Below are 22,070 nucleotides of genomic sequence, written 5' to 3' on the forward strand. Positions count from 1 at the left end.
ACCCCCACCCAATGTCCCTCCCTTTGATTTTTTTCTCTTTTGTATAACTTTGATAATATTTGTGTGAGGGGGGTGTGGTTACCTTGGGGCTTACATGAAATGCCTCATAATTATAACAGTCTACTTTAACCTGATAACTTTAATTATATACAGAAACTCTACATTTTTATTCCCCCCACTCAGATGATTTTTTTTAAATTTTTCTTATTTTGTCTCATTGCATGTTTTTAGTGTTATACTCTCTTTAATTCTCATGGCCTATTCTATACCATTGAGAGAATGTACTGAAATTTTCACAAACTTTCTAAAAGTCGAATATTTATGAAAATTTGTCTTTTTATATTTTAACTCCAAGCATGCCCTTCTTCTTATATATTATTGTTGTTTAATAATTGCTTAAGAGTTTACCTCCAATGTTATTTACTGTTGTTGCTTTATGTTGGTATTTTTTTACACAAAAACTTACCAATTCCCTTCTCATTTTATTATTTCTTGTATTTATTAATCTCCTTCATATCCCTGGAACTCATACTTTATAATTTCACCTAATGAAATTGTGCTAGTAATGAACTATCTAGATTTTCCTTGATCTGAAAATATATTTATTTAATCTCTATTATATTTTTTTCAAGGGGGTATGTTACTGTGTTACTCAGGCTGAATTTGAACTCCTGAGCTCAAGAGTTCATTCTGCTTTAGCCTTCTGAGCAGCCAAGATTTGCTCCTGGTTTTTAATCTTTTATTTGTAAGACGTTCTGCTGGATTTAGAATTATAGATTGGCAGTTTTTATTATATTTTAGCATACTAATAAACTATTTTAATGTCTTATTATTTATTTTTTGCTGCACAAAATTCTGTGTTAATTGAATTGTTTGGCTTCCCATGCTGGAAGAGGCATTCTTCATGGTGCCTACACATCTTACTTGTCCTTGCTAAGTGTTGTAAACTGTAAGGCTTATCTGTCTCCTGGTACTTAGCTATTTCTGTAACTGGTCATATATGCAAATAAGTAGGTCAAGATGGCCAGAAGACAATTTCAGTGTAACATCTTCCCCACCCCACAAGAAAGTGAAGTGACTTCTCATCACTTGCTACTAAATGTCTTGAGCCCTTTTTCCTGTGTTCCTCAGCTGTGGCTTAATCCGCTAACTGCATAGCCTTGAACTGGTACTTGGGAGTCAGGGAATTGGTGTATCAACATTGAAGCTCCTGATGTTTATTATTCTATGAGTAATTAAGTATGTTATTCAGGCTGAATTTGAATGATTGATAACACAATTTCATGTATTATCAAGGGGTTTTCTAAAACCTTGTGTATCAATGTCTTTTTTCATCAACTATGAAGATACGGCAACACAACTTTTTAGCTTGTCTTTGGAGTCTTACTCTGTTTATTGTGTGACATTTCATGTTTGCCATCAATTTTATAAAATTCTAAGTTATAAACACTTTTTATAACTTCTCTTCTCTATGTACTCTGCTATATCCTTTTGCATTTAATTAAATCTTTTAATCATTTTTATGATAGACCCTTCTTATATGTTTCTCACCTTTATTTCACCAAAAAATTGTCTCATTTTACTCTATTGTAATACTTTATATCTCAATTGCAGTCATTAATTCTTTTAGCCTTGCTGAACATGTAACTCATCCACTTCAATTTTCAGTTATATTTTAATATTTACATTTTTAAGTTTGTTCCATTATAAAATATACTTGGTCATTTTCAATCTCAAGTATTATCAATTAATTCTCATTACTTAAAACTGAAATTGATTGACATCATATACTCTAATACATTTTACATCTGATTTCCGAGCTTAATTCTTCTAAGTGATGTATCTGATTACTCCTAGTAATTATTGTACATTTTTGTAATTATTTTAAATTGTTAACTCATATTTAGTAGGTGTTAAATCCCCCAAGTCATTAAAGAATGTATCAAGGCTAATTTTCTTGCATATAGTCTTGCCAGGCATGCTAAAATCTGGAAACAGTTTTATATCTCAACTTAAAGTTTCCAACATAAAAATGTAATGCACCTAAATCCATTTTAAAGAGGGTGTACAATTTTGATTTTTGAAAGAAGGCTCTATATTTTACTAATATGGTGCAAAGAATGCAATTTTTTTAAAAAGCTCCTATTTGCTTTAATTACAGGTAGGTATTTTTTTCTCCCAGTCTTTCACATTTTTATAACATCTAGTCTATTTAGATATCTCATTATCTACTCTCCACTTCACTTGGCCTGACAGTTCTGTTTTCTGTTTTTGGTACTATACGGTGTGTACAGATATTAAAATACAAAGAGTTTGAGAAAATTATTCTAAGATCCTCAGTGGTTTTAAACTATGCTAGCATTTTTCTTTCAGCTGTCTCTTTTTTTCATTTTTCTTTCTAGAACCTCAATAAGTGTAATTTCCCTTATACTTTTTAAAACTCAGCCATACATTTAGGAACATGTATTTTAAAGATTTTTTCAGCATTTCTCAGACTGAAAACATTTTGCAGAATGTTTAAAATTTTAATTATTTTAAGTAAAAATAAAATAAAGTCTTATAGTCTATTGTTAATTTACACACAGCCTAAAGATTAAATTCCTATACCAGAGAATATACAGTAGAAAACAAGGTAGTTATCTTGAGGAAGGGAAGTGATGGGATCCATTAATCAAGGGCTTTGGTTCTTTGTCTATAAATCCTTCTTAATCATGAGGCACAAAATACCTAATAAACCATTCTTAAATTGACTACGTTGTAAATAGCAAGTTGTTTGGAAATTATCTGTTAACAACTAAGAGCAAATTAAATTGAAGCAAAATATTTTTTAGACATCACTTGTATTCTTCAAGTTTCTCCACAGAAAACAGATAGGCCTTGTATATTTATACAGATATATAGATATGAAAATACAAATATAGACACAAAGATACATCTATATATAATATATATAGATATATCTTTATATCTACACAATGAATATATATGTGAAGATATGTCTATATATATAAATATATAAATAGTAGATATATAAGTATAGAGATTTATCTACATATATATCTTTATAGATACATATATATCTTTTTTTTTTCTTTGAGACAGAGTCTTGCTCTGTCACCTAGGCTGAAGCACAGTGGCATGATCTCAGCTCACTGCAAACGCCACCTCCCTGCTTCAAGCTATTCTCCTGCCTCAGCCTCCTGAGTAGCTGAGACTACAAGCATGCCACCATGCCCAGCTAATTTTTGTATTATTAGTAGAGAACAGGTTTCACCATATTGGCCAGGTTGGTCTTGAACTCCTGACTTCGTGATCCACCCACCTCAGTCTCCCAAAGTACTGGGACTACAGATGTGAGCCACCGCACTCAGCCTGTTTTGCTTCAATTTATAAAAATGTATTTTTATTTATAAAGATATACATACATAAGGATGTATATTTATATATAAAGACATATAAAACATACCTTTACATATGTATATAAAGACATATGCATAAAAATGAATATATATATAAAGATATACACACACATCTTTATGTATATATAACGATTTTTAATAAGGAATTGGTTTTTTAATTGATTTTTTAATAAGGAATCACAACCTTCCATCTGCAAGCTGGACACCCAGGAAAGCCAATGATATAAGCTCCAGTCCAAGTTCAAAGGCCTGAGAACCAGGAGAGTCAGTGGTGTGAGTCCTAGGATGAGGGCAAAGGGAGACCCATACCCCAGCTCAAATAGCCTCTGCCTTTTCTATTCAAATTTCAATGGATTGGATAATGTCTACACATGTTGGAGATGTCAATATGCTTTACTAAGTCTACCAATTCAAATATGTTTATATGTATGTGTGTGGCAGGGGGTTGTTTTGTTTTTGATTTTGATTTTTGTATTAAGAGGTAGGATCTCCTCTGTTGCAAAAGATCAAGTGCAGTGGTACAATTCTGCTCACTACTGCCTTGAATTTCTGGGGTTAAGTGATCCTTTCTCCTGCCTCAGCCTCTTGAGTGGCTAGGATTACAGGCTTGTGCCACCACACCTGGTTTATTTAAAAATATATATGTTTTGTAGACATAGGATGTCACTATGTTGTCCAGGCTGGTCTCAGACTACTGATATCAAGTGATCCTCCTGCTTCAGCCTCCTAAAGCACTGGGATTACAGGTGGGACACACTGCCCAGCCCTTGATTCAAACATTAATCTCATTCATAAATACCCTCATGGATACACCCAGAAAAAAGTGTTTAACTAAATACCATGTCAAGTTGACATCATTCCAAATAATGTTGAAAAACTATGCTGCCTAATCTTCCCAAAATACTTTTGTTCTTTTACCCTACTGGAAATTACCAGCTATAATTTGAGGTGTTTTGTGGATATACTCTTATCAAGGACTACTTATTGTCAACATTGCAAATCAAATTTACAATTCTCAACTCTTATCTTTATGAACTCATTCACAATATATGAGACATATTTTCACTCAAAACATTTTCCTCCAAGAAATAAATTTTGGGATAATTTGTTACCACATCATTAATTAGCCTAAGAGATCTCACATGACATGCTATAAAAAATAGTCTCTATTGCCATCTCCCACTCTGTCTTTATGCTACCTTAAATTTCTTCTTAGTATTTAGTATTGGACTGAATAATAGACATTTGTATTTATACTTGTTTGTTTTGCCCTTATTTGAAAGAATATAAGATCCATTAGGGCAGTGGTATTTTATATTATATTTATTCTGTACCCACTGGCACATAATAGGTTTTAAGTACATATACACTATTGTGATGTCTGTTATTGTATATGAAAACAAGTATGTACACATTGTTGTGATGCTTGCTGTTGAATATGAAAATAAGTATATATACATAGTTGTGATATTTGTTGCTAAACATAAAATCAATGATGTTCAACTTCCCATCAATATTGTAATAAGCAATTAAATACACATGTCAACACTTTGAAACACTGAAATTCTTAAAATACTTTACAATAATTTCAAAATCTGTTGAAACTGATTTAGTAATTCAGGATTTAACATCAGTATTTAACAAAACACCTTTAAATACATTAGTAGTTATTGTGTATTTATTGAGTATATATTACCTACTATCACATGATAAAATGATGCCACTCTTTAAGCATATTATTGTTACCAGGATTGGCAGATGAGAAGCTAAAGAAATATTCTAAAGCTTGATAAGAGTTGCAACTCTTAAGAACTCCCTTGTAAAAGCAAATCACACAAAGTCTTAGTTCAACAGAAATTATGTTCATGTATACTTTTAAATGTGTATCTCTCTAGTCTTTGCAGGATGTTTAATAATCCACTTACATGTAGAGGTTGTTTTCTACTGAATAGTTACATTAACCTTTCCAGGACACTATTTTGTTTTCTTAAATTAGACCTAGTTCCTTGAGGCAATGAACACAGTACCTCAATTTCTTTCCTGTGTGAAGAACTAAGTAAAACGATGAAAGTATTTCCTCAAAAGAACATTACATTATAGGCAAAGAAAATATTTATGTTAAATTTTATCTAAAGTATAAAAATGTTAAATCATTAAACTTTGCAAAAATATACTATATTCACTTTAGTGATTGGCATCAAAAATATTTAAATGCAATGAACCTTAATCTTATGACAATTTTTGTAAATGAAAGAAAGCTGCCTTATACCTACACAATTATATTTTATGAGGATAAGATACAGTTCACTCTACTTCTTTAATACACCTTCTGATGTTCTAATGTATGTTTCCACTGAGATAATGTGTTCTGGAATTTCAGAATGATTTCTAGAATAGGTTAGAGCTTGAAAATTTTATTTCCACATATGGAAAAATTACCTATATTCATCTGTGTGGGAATCATATCACAGAAGAACATTTATGTTTTAATAAAAAAGAATGACCTAAAACACTGACATAGATGTAAAAATGCTATCTTTGGATACTGGAAGAACCCCAGATACAGGCAAGAAAAGAAATGATATACAAAAGTCTTAAGAAATAATAATTACATATATCTGTGGGATGTGGTGTGATGTTTTAATATGTATTGTGGAAAGATGATGTACAGCTTATTAACATATTCATCACCTCACATGCTTTTTTTGTGGTGAGAACATTTTAAATCTCTCTTAGCAATTCTCAAACATATATTATTTTTAACTATAGTTGTCATGCTATGCTATAGATCTCCAAAATGTATTCTTCCTGTATAAATGAAATGTTTTACTCTTTAATCAGCATTTCCTAACTCCCACTCTATTCCATATTCAACCCCTGGTAACCACCATTCTACTGTCTGCTTATTTGTGTGTGATTATTTTAGATTCCATATGTAAGTGAGATCAACCATACTTGCTTTTCTGTGCTTGGTTTATTTTACCTACCAGAATGTCCTCCAGATTTATCCATGTTGTCTCAAAGGACAGAATGGATAATGTGGAACATGGATAATGGGCTGAATAATATTTTGCTGTGCATATATACCACATTTTCTTTAGCCATTCATCCATTGGTGGACACTGAAGGAATTCCATGTCTTGGCTATTGCAAATAATGCAAATAACTTTTCATAGCTATTGGAGGAAGTTTTCTCTTGGGAGCTTCTTACTGATAATATCTATGGTTCAAATACTTTTCCTAATCTGGTTTTTAATGATGTTTTACCTAGAATCAGGAGGAATGGAAGGAGCTAATTCTTTATAAGATGAAGGAATATTAGACACTCATGCTACCTGGAAGAGGACAATGTTTTGTCATTTCGGTATCTGTGGTTGATTTTTGCTCAAATAAGATTATGAAACCATGTTGCTTTTTTTAGTTCATTAGTCCACCATAATAACAGAGTGACCCTATTTTACATTGATCTTTTGTGAAAATACATAATTTTATTCAATAGGTAAAGCCCTGGTCCAGTTGTTAGCACATGAGTTGAGGACTACTTTTTCTACCTCAGTCTTTTAGTCAATTCTAAACATAAAATGAAAGATTATCTTTTTATTATTATTACTCCTGATGTATTTTGGTAAACACAGTGATTGCCAGAAAGGTCATGTCATTTACATTAAAAGTTCAGTTTTATAAGGATATGAACAGACACTTTTCAAAACAAGACATTTATGCGGCCAATAAACATATAAAAAAAGTGCTCATCATCACTGGTCATTAGAGAAATGCAAATCAAAATTACATTGAGATACCATCTCACACCAGTTAGAATGGTGATCATTAAAAAATCTGGAGACAACATGCTAGAGAGGATGTGAAGAAAAAGGAACACTATTACACTGTTGGTGGGAGTGTAAATTAGTTCAGCCATTGTGGAAAACAGTGTGGCAATTTCTCAAGGATCTAGAAATGGAAATTCCATTTTACCCAGTAATCCCATTAGTGGGTATATACCCAAAGGATCTATCTATCATTCTATCATAAAGGCAAAAGCACACGTATATTCATTGCAGTGCTGTTTATGATAGCACAGACTTGGAACCAAACCAAATGCCCATCAATGATAGACTGGACAAAGAAAATGTGGCACATATACACCACGAAATACTATGCAGCCATAAAAAATGACGATTTCATGTCCTTTGTAGAGACATGGATGAATCTAGAAACCATCATTCTCAGCAAACTGACACAAGAACAGAAAGATAAACACTGCATGTTTTCACTCATTGGTGGGTGATGAACAATTAGAACACTTGGGCACAGGGAAGGGAACAACACTCACTTGGCTAGGTGAGGGGTGTGGAGGGAAGGGAAGGAGAGGGACAGCTGGGGTCAGGGAGGATGGGGAGGGATAACACCAGGAGAAATGCCTGATGTAGGCAACAGGGATGGGGGCAGGGAATGGAGACAGCAAACCACCATGGCATGTATGTACCTATGCAACAATCCTGCAGGATGCAGGATGTGCACATGTACCCCAGAGCCTAAAGTACAATAAAAATAAATAATAAAAATACGTAGAAATTGTCTCTCTTAAGAGTACTGATAGCATTCTTAGCAAGTTATTATTACTTTTCAGTGCATTAGAAATAATGAATAGTTGTCCTTTGAATTCCAAATTTTATTTCTATAATTAAATATCCTAATTAGCTGACACCTCTAAAAATAAAAAATCTTATTTTCATTAGATTTCCTGCCATATTTTAAGACATAATTAAGTTAGGATTGTAAAAGAATAACTACAAATTTGCAATAATGTCAAATAAATCATTTTGTATCATTTTGGTAAAGTATCGAGGTCAAATATTTTATATCAAAACCTAGTCCTGCTTAACTTGCTATCTGTGATTTGGCTTTAGTTTTTGGATTAATACTATTTGCAATATTTGAGGTAAAAATAACAATTGAACTCATTCAGGATTTGCATATATTATTCACATATTTTGAGTATAACTTATTTTTTAAGACAGTTTTAGGTTTCCAAAAAACTTAAAAGATAGTATAGAGTTTCTATATATCTCACACAAACTTTTTCCTAAAATAAACATCTTGCATTAGTATAGTATGTTTGTTACAATTAATGAACCAGTATTCATACTTTAAGTCGGATCTATAATTTGTAGAGAATTCTTTAGTTTTGAACCTAATGTTCATTCCATATTCTAAAACCCCACTCAATATAAAACGTTAACTTAGTTATCATGTATCCTTAACTTCCTGAAATAGGTTGAATTGTGCCCCCTCAGAAAAATAGATATTTTAGAGCCCTATCCAACACCCAGTAATTTGGAATGTGACTTTATTTGGAAATAAAGTGTTTGAAGAGGTTATCAAGTTAAAATAAAATGATTAGGGTGGGCTTTAATCCAATATGATGGATATCCTTACAGAAAGAGGAAATTTGAAGACAGATACAGAGAATGCCATATGAAGAGGAAGGCTGAAATCAAGGTGATGTTTTTACAAGTCAAAGTTTAGCACCAAAGATTGTCAGAAAACTGCTAGAGCTAGACAGGGAGCCTGGAACAGACTCTCAGAAGAACCAGTTCTGTTGATTACTTAATCTAGGACTGGTAGCCTCCAGAACTTCCCTCAGAAGACCCAACCATATTGACACCTTACATATTGTACTTCTAGCCTCCAGATTTCTAGCCTCCAGAACTGTGAAAAAATGAATTTCTCCTATTGCTGCTCAGTTTGTGGTATTTTGTTATGCCAACCTTAGCAAATTATATAGCTCTTTTTGTTTGTGACAGTTTTTCATGTGTATCTTTGTTTCTGATGACCTTGCTAGTTTTAAGAAGTACTGAGTATTTTGTAGGATGCTTCTCTATTTGAATTTTGCTAGTGTTTTTCTCAGTTACGTTGAGATTATGGGTCTTTGGAAAGAAGCCCACAGAAATGAAGTGTTATTTTCATCACATAATACCAAGTTACATACTACTAATATGATTTTTGAATATTGATGGTGACTCTCTGCATAACCCACCCTTTTTCTTACTGGAGTCTGAAGAAATTCACTATGCATAGGTCAAACTTAAATTGTGCTCCCCTCTTTGAGAGAAGTACTTCTACAAAAAGCAGATTTGTGTCTTGTCAATTAATGTACTCATTTATCTGTATCAGTGTTAGCTCACAGATATTTATTTCATACTTTAGATTATAATACAATACTATTTTATTTATTTCTCGAATTGCTCCAGATATAACAATCCAGATCACTTTCAGTTGCTTTATCTACCCCGTATACATACTTTCAATATGATTGCTTTGTTTTGTTTTCTCACTGAATACTTCCTTACTTTCCAGTACTGCAAGATTCATCTTACAAATTTTCTGCCCTTGTTCTAGAATCAACTGTGTATCCCAAGAATCTTTCCTCTTAACTGAGAATTATATGAAAAATCAACATCTGGGACTGAGTTTCTTGCTACTGGGATTTTATTTTACATCTGACAAAGTAAATAAATATACACACAAGCATACAGAAATCCATAATATACACATACATATACATATATACAAACATATACATTCACATACATACGTACACAATATTTACTTCTTAAACTAGGGAAGACTTCTAGTGTGAAGTTGAATAGAAATAAAGAGAGAGCCCCTCCTTGATTTCTTCTTGATCTTAGGTGGAAAGCATTCAGTTCCTCACCATTAAGTATGATGACAGTAGTAAAACTTCTGTAGATGTTTTTATCAAGTTGAGAATATTCTCCTCTTTTCCTAATTAGCTGAGTTTTTATTACAAATTTTTTTTTACTTTAGGTGCATACTATATCTGGCATTTCTCCCCATGTTATCCCTCTCCACCCTCCCCTTCCTCCCCACCTCCCATTGTCTCTCCACTACCCCCCGACAACTGTCCCCTGTGTGTGATGCTCCTCTCCCTGAGTCCACATTTTTCTCATTGCTCAACACCCACCTATGAGTGACAACATAACTGTGCTTGGTTTTCTGTACTTGAGTCAGTTTGCTGAGAATGATGGTTTCCAGATTCATCCAAGTCCCTACAAAGGACACAAACTCGTCGTTTTTTATGGCTGCATAGTATTCCATGGGGTGTATATATACCACATTTTTTTTGTCCAGTCTATCATTGATGGGCATTTGGGTTGGTTCCACATATTTGCTATTGTACACAGGGCTGCAATGAACATATGTGTGCATGTGTCTCTATAATAGAACGATTTATAGCTCTTTCAGAATATACACAATAGTGGGATTGCTGAGTCAAATGGAATTTCTGTTTCTAGATCCTTGAGAAATCGCAACACTGTCTTCCACAAATGTTGAACTAATTTACACTCCCACCAACTGTGTAAGATTGTTTCTATTTCTCCACATCCTCTCCAGTATCTATCGTCTCCATATTTTTTAATGATTGCCATTCTAACTGGTGTAAGATGAAATCTCAGTGTGGTTTTCATTTGCATTTCTCTAATGACCAGTGATGATGAGCATTTTTTGATATGTTTTTTGGCCTCATATATGTCTTCTTTTGAAAAGTGTCTGTTCATATCCTTCACCCACTTTTGAATGGGGTTGTTTTTTTCTTGTATATCTGTTTTAGTTATTTATAGATACTGGATATTAGCCCTTTGTCAGATGGATAGATTGCAAAAATTTTTTCTCAATCATGATTTCTTTTCCTGTACAGAAGCTCTGGAGTTTAATTAGATCCCATTTGTCTATCCTGGCTTTTATTACCATTGCTTTTGGTGTTTTAGTGATGAAGTCCTTGTCTATGCCTATGTTCTGGATGGTTTTGCCTACGTTTTCTTCTAGTGTTTTTATGGTGTTAGGTTTTACATTTAAATCTTTGATCCATCTGCAGTTAATTTTAGTGTAAGGTGACAGGTAGGGGTCCAGTTTCTACTTTCTGCACTTTGCTAGCCAGTTTTCCCAACACTATTTATTAAACATGGAGTCCCTTCCCCATTGCTTGTTTTTGCTGGGTTTGTCAAAGATCAGATGGTTGTAGATGTGTGGTGTTTCTTCTGGGGTCTATGTTCTGTTCCATTGGTCTATGTCTCTGTTTTGGTACCAGTACCATGCTGTTTGGATTACTGTAGCCTTGTACTACAGTTTGAAGTATAACAGTGTGATGCCTCCAGCTTTCTTCTTTTTGCTTAGGATTGTCTTGGCTATGCAGGGCCTTTTGTGATTCCATATAAAGTTTAAAGTGGTTTTTTCCAGTTCTGTAAAGAAGGTCATTTGTAGCTTGATGGGGATAGCATTGAATCTACAGATTACTTTGGGCAGTGTGGCCATTTTCACAATATTGACCTTTCCTAATCATGAGCATGGAATGTTTCTCCATCTGTTTCTGTCCTCTCTTATTTCATTGAGCAGTGGTTTGTAGTTCTCCTTGAAGAGGTCCTTTACATCCTTTGATTGTTGTATTTCTAGGTATTTTATTCTCTTTGCAGCAATTGTGAATGGGAATTCACTCTTGATTTGGCTCTCTGTCTGTTATTAGTATACAGGAATGCTTGTGATTTCTGCACATTGAGACTTTGCTGAAGTTGCTTATCAGTTTGAGAAGATTTTGGGCTGAGACGATGGGGTCTTCTAGATATACAATCATGTCATCTGCAAATAGAGACAATTTGACTTCCTCCTTTTCTAATCGAATACTTTTTATTTCTTTTTCTTGCCTAATTGCTCTGGCTAGAACTTCTAATACTGTGTTGAATAGGAGTGGTAAGAGGGGGCATCCTTGTCTAGTGCCTGATTTCAAAGGAAATTCTTCAGGCTTTTGCCGATTCAGTATGATATTAGCTGTAGGTTTTTCATATATAGCTTTTATCATTTTATGATACATTCCATCAATACATAGTTTTTTGAGAGTTTTTACCATGCAGAGCTGTTGAATTTTTTTGAAGAAATTCTCTGCATCTATTGAGAGAATCATGTGTTTTTTTTCTTTGGTTCTGTTTATGTGATGGATTACATTTATGGATTTGTGTATGTTGAACCAGACTTACATCCCCAGGATGAAGCCTACTTGGTCGTGATGGATAACCTTCTTGATGTGCTGTTGCAATCTGCTCACCAGTATTTTATTGAAGATTTTTGCGTTGATGTCCATCATGGATATTGGCCTGAAGTTTTTTTTTTTAGTTGAGTCTCTGCCTGGTTTTGGTATCAGGATGATGTTGGTCTCATAAAATGAGTTAGGGAGGATTCCCTCCTTTTGCATTGTTTGATACAGTTTCAGAAGGAATAGAACCAGCTCCTCTTTGTAAGTCTGGTAGAATTCGGCTGTGAACCCATCTGGACCTGGACTTTTTTGGTTGGTAGGCTATTGACTGCTGCCTTTACTTCAGCCCTTGTTATTGGTCTATTCAGAGTTTCAGCTTCCTCCTGGTTTAGTTTTGGTAGAGTACAAGTGTCTAGGAATTTATCCATTTCTTCCTGGTTTACTGGTTTATTGAGTAGAGCTGTTTGTAGTAATCTCTGATGGTAGTTTGTATTTCTGTGAAATCAGTGATGATATCCCCTTTACAGTTTTTTTTGTTGTACCTATTTGATTCTTCACTCTTTTCTTTTTTATTAATCTGGCTAGTGGTCTATTTTGTTGATCCTTTCAAAAAACCAGCTCCTGGATTTATTGATTTTTTGAAGGTTTTTTTGTATCTCTATCTCCTTCATTTCTGCTCTAATCTTAGTTATCTCTTGTCTTTTGCTAGCTTTTGAATTTATTTGATCTTGCTCCTCTAGTTCTTTCAATTTTGATAATAGGGTGTCAATTTTAGATCTTTCCTCTCTTCTCTGGTGGGCATTTATTGCTATAAATTTCCCTCTTGATAATGCTTTAAAGGTGTCCCAGAGATTCTGGTAAGTTGTGTCTTCTTCATTTTGGTTTGTTTTGAAGAACATCTTTATTTCTGCCTTCATTTCATTGTTTATCCACTCAACATTCAGAAGCAAGATGTTTAGTTTCCAAGTGGCTGTGCGGGTTTGAGTGTGTTTCTTGATCCTGAGTTCTAGTCTGATTGCATTGTGGTCTGATAGACTGTTTGTTATTATTTCTGTTATTTTGCATTTGCTGAGGAGTGATTTGCTTCCAATGATGTGGTCAATTTTAGAGTAAGTGAAATGTAGTGCTGATAAAAATGTATATTCTGTGGATTTGTAGTAAAGCATTCTGTATATGTCTATTAGATCTGCTTGGTCCAGCTCTGCATTCAAGTCCTGGATTTCCTTGTTAATTTTCTGTCTCATTGATCTGTCTAATATTGACAGTGGAGTATTAAAGTCTCCCATTATTATTGTGTGGGAGTCTAAATCTCATTTTAGGTCATTAAGAACTTGCCTTATGTATCTGGGTGCTCCTGTGTTGGGGACATATATATTTAGCATAGTTAGCTCTTCTTGTTGGATTGATCCCTTTACCATTATGTAATGTCCTTCTCTGTCTCTTTTGATCTTTATTGGTTTGAAATCCATTTTATCAGAGACTAGGATTGCAACCCCTACTTTTTTTTGTTCTCCATTTGCTTGGTATATCTCCTTCCATTCCTTTATTTTGAGTCTATGTGTGTCTTTGTATGTGAGATGAGTTTCTTGAATGCAGCACACTGATGGGTGTGCTGGCTTTTTATCCAGTTTGCCAGTCTGTGTCTTTTGATTGGGGTGTTTAGGCCATTTACATTCAATGTTAATATTGTTATGTGTAAATCTGATCCTGCCATTTTGTTACTGGCTGGTTTTCTTTCTCATTAGTTAACTCATTTTCTTCATTGCATTTTTGGTCTTTGCTAACTGGTTTGCTTTTGCAGTGACTGGTACTTGTTCCTTTCCATGCTTAGTGTTTCTTTTAGGAGCTCTTGTAGGGCAGGTCTGGTGGTGACAAAAATCTTTCAATAATTGTTTGTCTGTAAAGGATTTTATTTCTTCTTCACTTATGAAGCTTAGTTTGGCTGGATATGAGATTCTGAGTTGAAAGTTCTTTTCTTTAAGGATGTTGAATATTGACCACCACTGTCTTCTGGCTTGTAGGGTTTCTGCCAAGAGATCTGCTGTGAGTCTGATTGGCTTCCCTCTGTGGGTGACTTGACCTTTCTCTCTGGCTGCCCTTAACATTTTTTTCTTCATTTTGACCCTGGTGAATCTGACAATTATGTGCCCTGGGGTTGCTCTTCTTGAGGAATATCTTTGTGGAGTTCTCTGTATTTCTCGAATTTGAAATTTGGACTGCCTTGCTAGGCTTGGAAAGTTCTCCTGGATAATATCCTGGAGCATGTTTTCTGGCTTGGATTCATTCTCCCCATCATATTCAGGTACACTGATCAAGCGTAGATTAGGTTTTTTCACATAATCCCATATTTCTTGGAGGCTTTGTTCATTTCTTCTCACTTTCTTTTCTCTTGTATTGCCTTCTCTTTTTATTTCATTGAGTTGACCTTCAGTCTCTGATATGCTTTCTTCTGCTTGATTGATTCAGCTATTAAAACTTTTGTTTGCTTTACATAGTTCTCAGGCTGTTTTTCAACTCCATCAAGTCATTTATGTTTTTCTCTAAGCTGGTTATTCTAGTTAGCATTTCACCTAACCTTTTTTCAAGGTTTTTGGTTTCTTTGTGTTAAGTTAGAGCATGTTGCTTTAGCTCTGAAAAGTTTGTTATTACCCACCTTCTGAATCCTGTTTCTGTCAATTGTTCACACTCCTTCTTGGTTAAGTTGTGATCCTGTGTTGTTGAGGAGTTGTGATCCCTTGAAGGAGAAGAGGTGTTCTGGTCTTTGATGGTTTCATTTTTTGCGCTGTTTTTTTTCCCACCTTTGTGGATTTACCTGGCTGTGGTGTCAGAGCTGCTTGATGAGGTAGCTTGTCTGCCTGTGGGGGTGCTACTGGGTTTATAGGGACTCCTCCAGGTTACTAGGGAAGCTTCATGTCTTCTTTGTTTATACTGGGAGATTAGGCCCGCCTCGTCCGCTGACCTGTAGGGGCTGCTGGGTGGTCAAGAACGCCTTCCAGTTGCTATGTAGGCTTCCCGTGTTTTTTGTTAAAACATTTAGCCCAGTCCCACCCCTCTAGTGGTGGGTTGTGCCCTTCCTCCACTGGGCTGGATCATTCAGAGTTCATCTCAGACTGTGGCACTGGCTACGCAACCCACTAGAGTCAGAGCTTCAGCCCTCTGGGGTTTGTGTGAGAGGGTACGAACCCTCCCAGCTGAACCCGGCAGTCTCCCCCATTTAGCTTTTTCTCTCTCCAGTCATGGGGTAAGGGCTGGCCAGCTTATCCCACTTACAGCTCCCCCTCTCTCCAGGCAGTGGGAGGGGGTGATAGCTCAGTCTGCAGACTCTTATTCAACTCCGGGCTTGTAATTCCCTGTGCTTGACTGGCAAAGATCCCCTGTTCTGTGTATTGCTAAGGCTTTAGGGGAAGCGCTGTATCTGGACCAGAGTGCCAGAAGTGGAACCTCCGACTTGCAGGTCAGATGCACTTTCTGAGTGAAGCAGCACCCCTCTTCACCTCGGTCTTCCATGAGTGGGCTTTGCTCACACTGGGACCAGACCCATTGAGATGCACCTGGTACCTTGGATGGAGCTAGGAGATCTCTGGGTTTCTGCGTCTCTCTCGCTGGGTGTTGTGTGCTGGAGTTGTGTCTAATCTACCATCTTGGATCCTCCTACAAATTTTATCAAACTTTCTCAAATGCTTTTTCTGCATTGATTGATACAATCACATGTTTTTTCTTTTAGTTTGTTATGCTGTGTTACATAATTGGTTTTAAAATGTTGAGCCAGCCTCACATACCTGGAATAATTGACTGCAGTTTATGATTCTTATTAAACTCATTCTATATTGTTAAACATCATTATTTTTAGAAAATATTAAAATATATATTTATGAGAAATATTGATCTATAGTTTCCTTTTTATGACTTTATACAGTTTTGGCATTAGGGCAATGCTGACCTTATTTATAAGAAGAGTAGGAAGTGTTTTTGTTTATACTTGTTTGTTTGTTATGCTTGTATATTCTGAAAAAGATGGTGAATGGTTGTCATTTTTCCTTATACGTATGGTAAAATTCATCAGTAAAACCATCTGAGACTGGTGCTTTAAAAAAGATACTAATTATTGATTCAATGTCTTTAACAGATTTGGTTTTATTCAGATTATCTATTTATCTTGTCTATATTTTGGTAGTTTGCCTTTAGGGAAATTTATCTGGTTTACTTAAATAATCAGATTTTTATCAAAATTGCCACTTTAACATTCCTTCCATCTATGGCCCCAGCAGCTTCTTATCAAAGAAAGATGATCTCAACTGTGGTTCTCTCACTTGGCATCTCTCTAAATTTCAGGGTGTTGGTTTGGCCTGTGATCACATTTTCTGTTAGGTTTAAGAAAAGCCATTGATGTCAGTTTGTTCCTATTTTTTCTTGCTGTAAAGCATGGAAGTGATCTCTAAGCTCTTTATGCATCAGAGCTGAAACCAAAAACTCACCTTTCTCCTTTCATATTTTACCACTGTCTTCTCTCTTTCCAAATTTTGTTTAACTAAACAGTGTTACTAAGTTTATTTGTGTGTATCAATGATGGTAGTATACTTAATAAGCATGTTAGTTTAAATATGTGAAAAAATTAATTTATTTCTAAACAAATACTGGTATATTTCATCTTTTAATCTCTTACTCTATTTTACTATTGAATACAACTTCTCTAGGTGAAATTTATTTCCTTTGTGCTTTAATAATTTTTGTGCATTCTTCCAACACAGTATTTACCACTTCGTAATATCAAAATATTATGAAGTATGCGATCCTTAAGAAAAAAGTTATCTGTATCCTTAATGTTACATGACTCTTTACCTAACATAGGTATTCAATAAATGTTTATTGAATAATTTTAATGAACAAACACTTATTCACCTAATTTTGAATAACATGATATATTCCCAGTTCAGGCTTACTGCTTGAACACAATCATTACCAGTAAATATTTTTAGATTAATGAAAATATGAATAAATAAACTCCCAATTATATTCTCTCTTACCAAATCTAAGTCAAAATAACCATTGTATGTTTTCTTCAGCTTTCACATTTATTTCCCTGATCTTTCTCTTAGATGAGTATTTTCCTAGTACAGGAAAATATTTCTGTAAGAGAAATGTTGATGAAATCTCTTTATGCTTATGCTCATTATGTCCCCCATTTTTATTATTTTTAATATTTAAAGTAGAAGCCCAGAGTTTAAAAAATTCTGTTCAAGAATTTAAATGAAAAACAATTAAAAGTTACACTAATTTTATGCAGCACATTTTTTCATTTTACAGGTCTTTTCATTGAGAAGGTAAAGGACATATTCTTTTCTCTGTATCTCTCATAAACATAGCCCTATTTTCACTCAACAAAATTATGAGTACTAATGGATGACAATTACCTCAAATTGAAAATATTTTTCTAAAACATTTATATTCAAAACTAGTCAGTAATGTTAGTATTATTTGTCTGTATTGTGATTTTTAGTTTTCCTTGCATGTAAGAAATTTAGTTAAAAGAAAGAATGCTTGAATATAAACTGAGGTGTAATGACACTAAAAGTTACTGCTTTTTACCAGTAATTAGTTTTTTATACACACAAAGACTAATGGATTTCATTGTGATATTTCCTTTGATGAGGCAGCCACAACTGATATTCTTACCAGATTCAGTAACTGAAATTTCTTGTAGTTGAAACACTTTCATTAGAGACAGAGATTTTCAAATTGTGTTTGACTCGACCAATACTTGGGAAAATAGAGGGCTTGCTCCTACAAAAACTATTAAGAGGGGAAACATTTCACTTTATTTCTGGTTTTTATTTATAGCCACCGTACTTCTTTTATTGTTTACATTTTGTGTATTATCTCACTGTATGTTTCCTAAATACCATAGACTGCTTACAGGTTTATTCATCAGCCTTGAAAAATATAAAATGCAAATCTTATTTTTATTTAAAAGATTGATCTTATTGGTATATAGAAATCTGCCATAGATGTGGTATCTCAGGTCTACAGAAATGTTCACTTAGAAAGCATCCTATTCCATATCTTCATCATGCACACTATTCTAATACAATGTCCTTTACCATGTCAAGCAGTTGTATTTTTTAAGCTTTATCAGTGTGAAAGTATAACAACTTATTATTTTAGTTTAAATAGAAATTATGTCACACTTGCAAAAACTTGTAAGGCAGTATTGTCACATAAAGGAGCCAAGATCATATCTGGCTTTCTGCTTTGAAGACCTAGCTAAAGAACTTTTTTTTTGATTTTTATTTTCCCAGAGATGACTTGTTCCTGAAGTAATGACTCATACTAATGACAAAAAAAATACATCAGAGTACATATGTATTCATTTCCAATAACATAACTATCAGCTCTCAAACAAAATCATAATTTTCCAGTTCAGAAAACCCAAGGTCTAGTGAATCAAGAAATATTCTGCCCTAAACAAATATAGGTATGAGGAAGCAAAAACATAATTGGCACTAACTTAGAATAACCTGTTGCACACACCAGAAGCCTGTAATTACACACAAGCCCTGTTTGCTCTTCAGGCAGAATAAAATTGGAATACAACTTGATAAACAAAGAATTATTATGAGAGAAGTTAGAGGGGTGAAATGTTAAGTGACATAACCATCTTACTGTAGGGAGAGTCCTGCTGTGACGCAGCCATACAAACTCAAAAGCCTCTGGAACCATTCTGAAAGTTAAAAAAATTAATATTTCAACTGATCAGCTGTAAGACAGTAGGGTATGTTTGATAATCCTATGAGGTAGAGAGTATTTGGAGTATTTAGAAACTGTTGCAGGCCCAAGAATATACATCTTTGGAACCATGGTCAATATCCCGCATCCTCTAAAGTATTCAAACAAAAGGAGAAAACAATAAGTTTTAAAACTTTTTGCAGGAGCAAACAAATCCATCCACAAGACTACATTATACTAGCAGATATGTGTTTGCATCTTTGCCATATGAACATTTGGAATTAGACATTTAAGATTCCTTGAGTGTACTAATGCTAGCTATAATAACTAACCATAGTCATGTTAAAATAATCAGTGTCAATCTTACTTTGTAACAAAGTGCTAGGCTATCTGTCTAGTAATTTTTATATTCTTTTTTGACCTCTATGAAATATATTTATTTTGAAGTTTAACTCAATAAATATCTTAATCAATTAATTAATATTTTTCAAAAATTATGGGGAGTATCTCACTCTAGTCATCAGATCTGCAAATAAGTCATACAACCTGATATAGTCAAAACATATTTTTTATTTTTTTGAGACCGAGTTTCGCTCTTGTTACCCAGGTTGGAGTGCAATGGCGCGATCTCGGCTCACTGTAACCTCCGCCTCCTGGGTTCAGGCAATTCTCCTGCCTCAGCCTCCTCAGTAGCTGGGATTACAGACACGTGCCACCGTGCCCAGCTAATTTTTTTGTATTTTTAGTAGAGACAGGGTTTCACCATGTTGACCAAGATGGTCTCGATCTCTTGACCTCATGATCCACCCGCCTCAGCCTCCCAAAGTCCTGTGATTACAGGCGTGAGCCATCGCACCTGGTCCAAAACATATTTTTATAGTATTTTATTAGGTTAATGCAAAATTCAATGTGATAATAAATCATAACTAGGCTCAAGCATATCTTTATTAATCAAAATAGGAACAATTAGGATCAACAAATTTTTGCCAAAGAGAAATAAGTTTGTTTATTCCTGTAACATAAAAATTCGTGTGTCGGGATTCAATGAACTCTTTGAAAGCATTTTCTGCAACCTGCTGGTTGTGGAAACATTTTCCCTGCAAAAAGTTGCCAAGATGCTTGAAGAAGCGGTAGTCAGTCGGTGAGAGGTCAGGTGCATATGGCTGGGTTAATAAGACAGATTAGGCAAAACTTCATAGCACAATTTGTTCGACTTTTAAAGCATTCATTGTGTAACATCCAGTCAGGCATTGTCGTGGAGAATTAGGCCTTTTTTGTGACTAGTGCCGGCTGCAAGTTTTGCAGTTTTTTTTTTTTTGAGAGAAGGAAAGAAAAAAAGAGTGAAGAAGAGAAAGAAAGGAAGAAAAAGAGGGAGAGAGAACAGAAATGTTGCTTTATTCTAAAAAATGGGTATTAATAATGGCCAATAAATATTTCATTTAAACCTATGAGTAGGTGTGATGTGGTATTGACAAGAATGTATATTTTGTGTATTTAAAGTGGAGAGCTCTATAAATATTTATTAAGTTTACTTGTTCCAGATCTGAGTTCAAGTCCTGGATATCCTTATTAATTTTCTGTCTCATGGAGTCTAAGTCTCTATGTATCCGGGTGTTAGGATCGTTAGCTCTTATTGTTGCATTGATCCTTTTACCACTATATCTTTGTTGCTTTGAAATCTATATTATCAGATGCAAGAATTGCAACTCCTGCTTTTTATTTATTTATTTATTTTTGCTCTCCATTTGGTTGGTAAATCTTTCTCCATCCCTTTGTTTTGAGTCTTTGTGTATCCCTACATGTGAAATGGGTCTGGATGTAGCATACAGTTGGGTTTTGGCTGTATCTTTTGATTGGGGGATTTAGTCGATTTAAATTTAGGTTTACTGCCATTTGATGTTAACTGGCTGTTTTATCCATTCGTTGATGTAAATTCTTCTTTATGTTGATGCTCTTTACTTTTTGGTATATTTTTAGAAAGGCTTTGCAGTTTTCTGTGCATCGCATTAATTTGCTGAGCATTCTTCTCAGATGTAATGGTTTCACCAGCATTTAGAAAGCTATAGTGGATCAGACCAGCAGCAGACCACTAAGCATTGACCATGACCATTTTCTTGGTGCAAGTTTACATTTGGAAAGTGCTTTGGAGCTTATTCTTAGTCCAACCATTGAGCTGGTCATTGCCAGTTGTATAAAATGCACTTTTTGTCACACGTCACAATCCAATGGAGAAATTGTTTATTGTTGTTTTGTAGAATAAGAGAGGACAACACTTCAAAATAAATATTTTTTTTAGATTTTCACTCAGTTCATAAGGCACCTACTTATCAAGGTTTTTCATCTTTCCAATTTGCTTCAAATGCTGAACAAAAATAGAATGGTCAACGCTGAGTTCCTTAGCAAATGTCTCGTGTAGGTTTAAGAGGATCAATCAGCTTCAATGATTGCTCTCAATTAGTTGTTGACAACTTCCAATAGCTGGCCACTAGACTCCTCATCTTCAGGGTTCTCATCTCCTTTGCAAAACTTCTTGAGCCACCACTGCACTGTATGTTCTTTAGTAGTTCCTGGCCCAAATGCATTGCTGATGTTGCGAGTTGTCTTTGCTGCTTTACAACACATTTTGAACTCAAACAAGAAAAATTTGCTTTCTAACATTATTTCCATAGTCTAAAATAAATATAAAATAAACAGCAAGTAATAAGTCATTAGCAAAAATATAATAAAGTGAAAATGTCCATGAAAATGATGTATAACATAACTACATTTGCTTAAGAATGTTTTCCAATATCAAATGGCAAATTTCAACAATGCAAAAAATTCAATTATGTTTGCACCAAGGTAATGAACAATGTTCTCTTATTCTGTTACATAATAGA

General features: G+C 34.4%; 1 long non-coding RNA gene across 2 annotated transcripts in view; it reads right to left on the bottom strand.

The window, feature by feature from the left end:
* LOC118144460 (uncharacterized) overlaps positions 1-22,070 on the bottom strand; it is a 179,052-nt gene that overhangs the window by 85,934 nt on the left and 71,048 nt on the right. Inside the window, exon 4 of one of the 2 annotated variants that reach the window (XR_013522344.1) lies at positions 19,129-19,186. The exons of the other annotated variant lie outside the window; for it this stretch is intronic. This is a non-coding gene — a long non-coding RNA (uncharacterized LOC118144460). The remainder of the gene's footprint in view (positions 1-19,128; positions 19,187-22,070) is intronic. 2 annotated transcript variants of the gene reach the window in all.

The sequence above is a fragment of the Callithrix jacchus genome, chromosome 9 (assembly GCF_049354715.1).
Source record: "Callithrix jacchus isolate 240 chromosome 9, calJac240_pri, whole genome shotgun sequence".
Classification (NCBI taxonomy): Eukaryota; Metazoa; Chordata; class Mammalia; order Primates; family Cebidae; genus Callithrix; species Callithrix jacchus.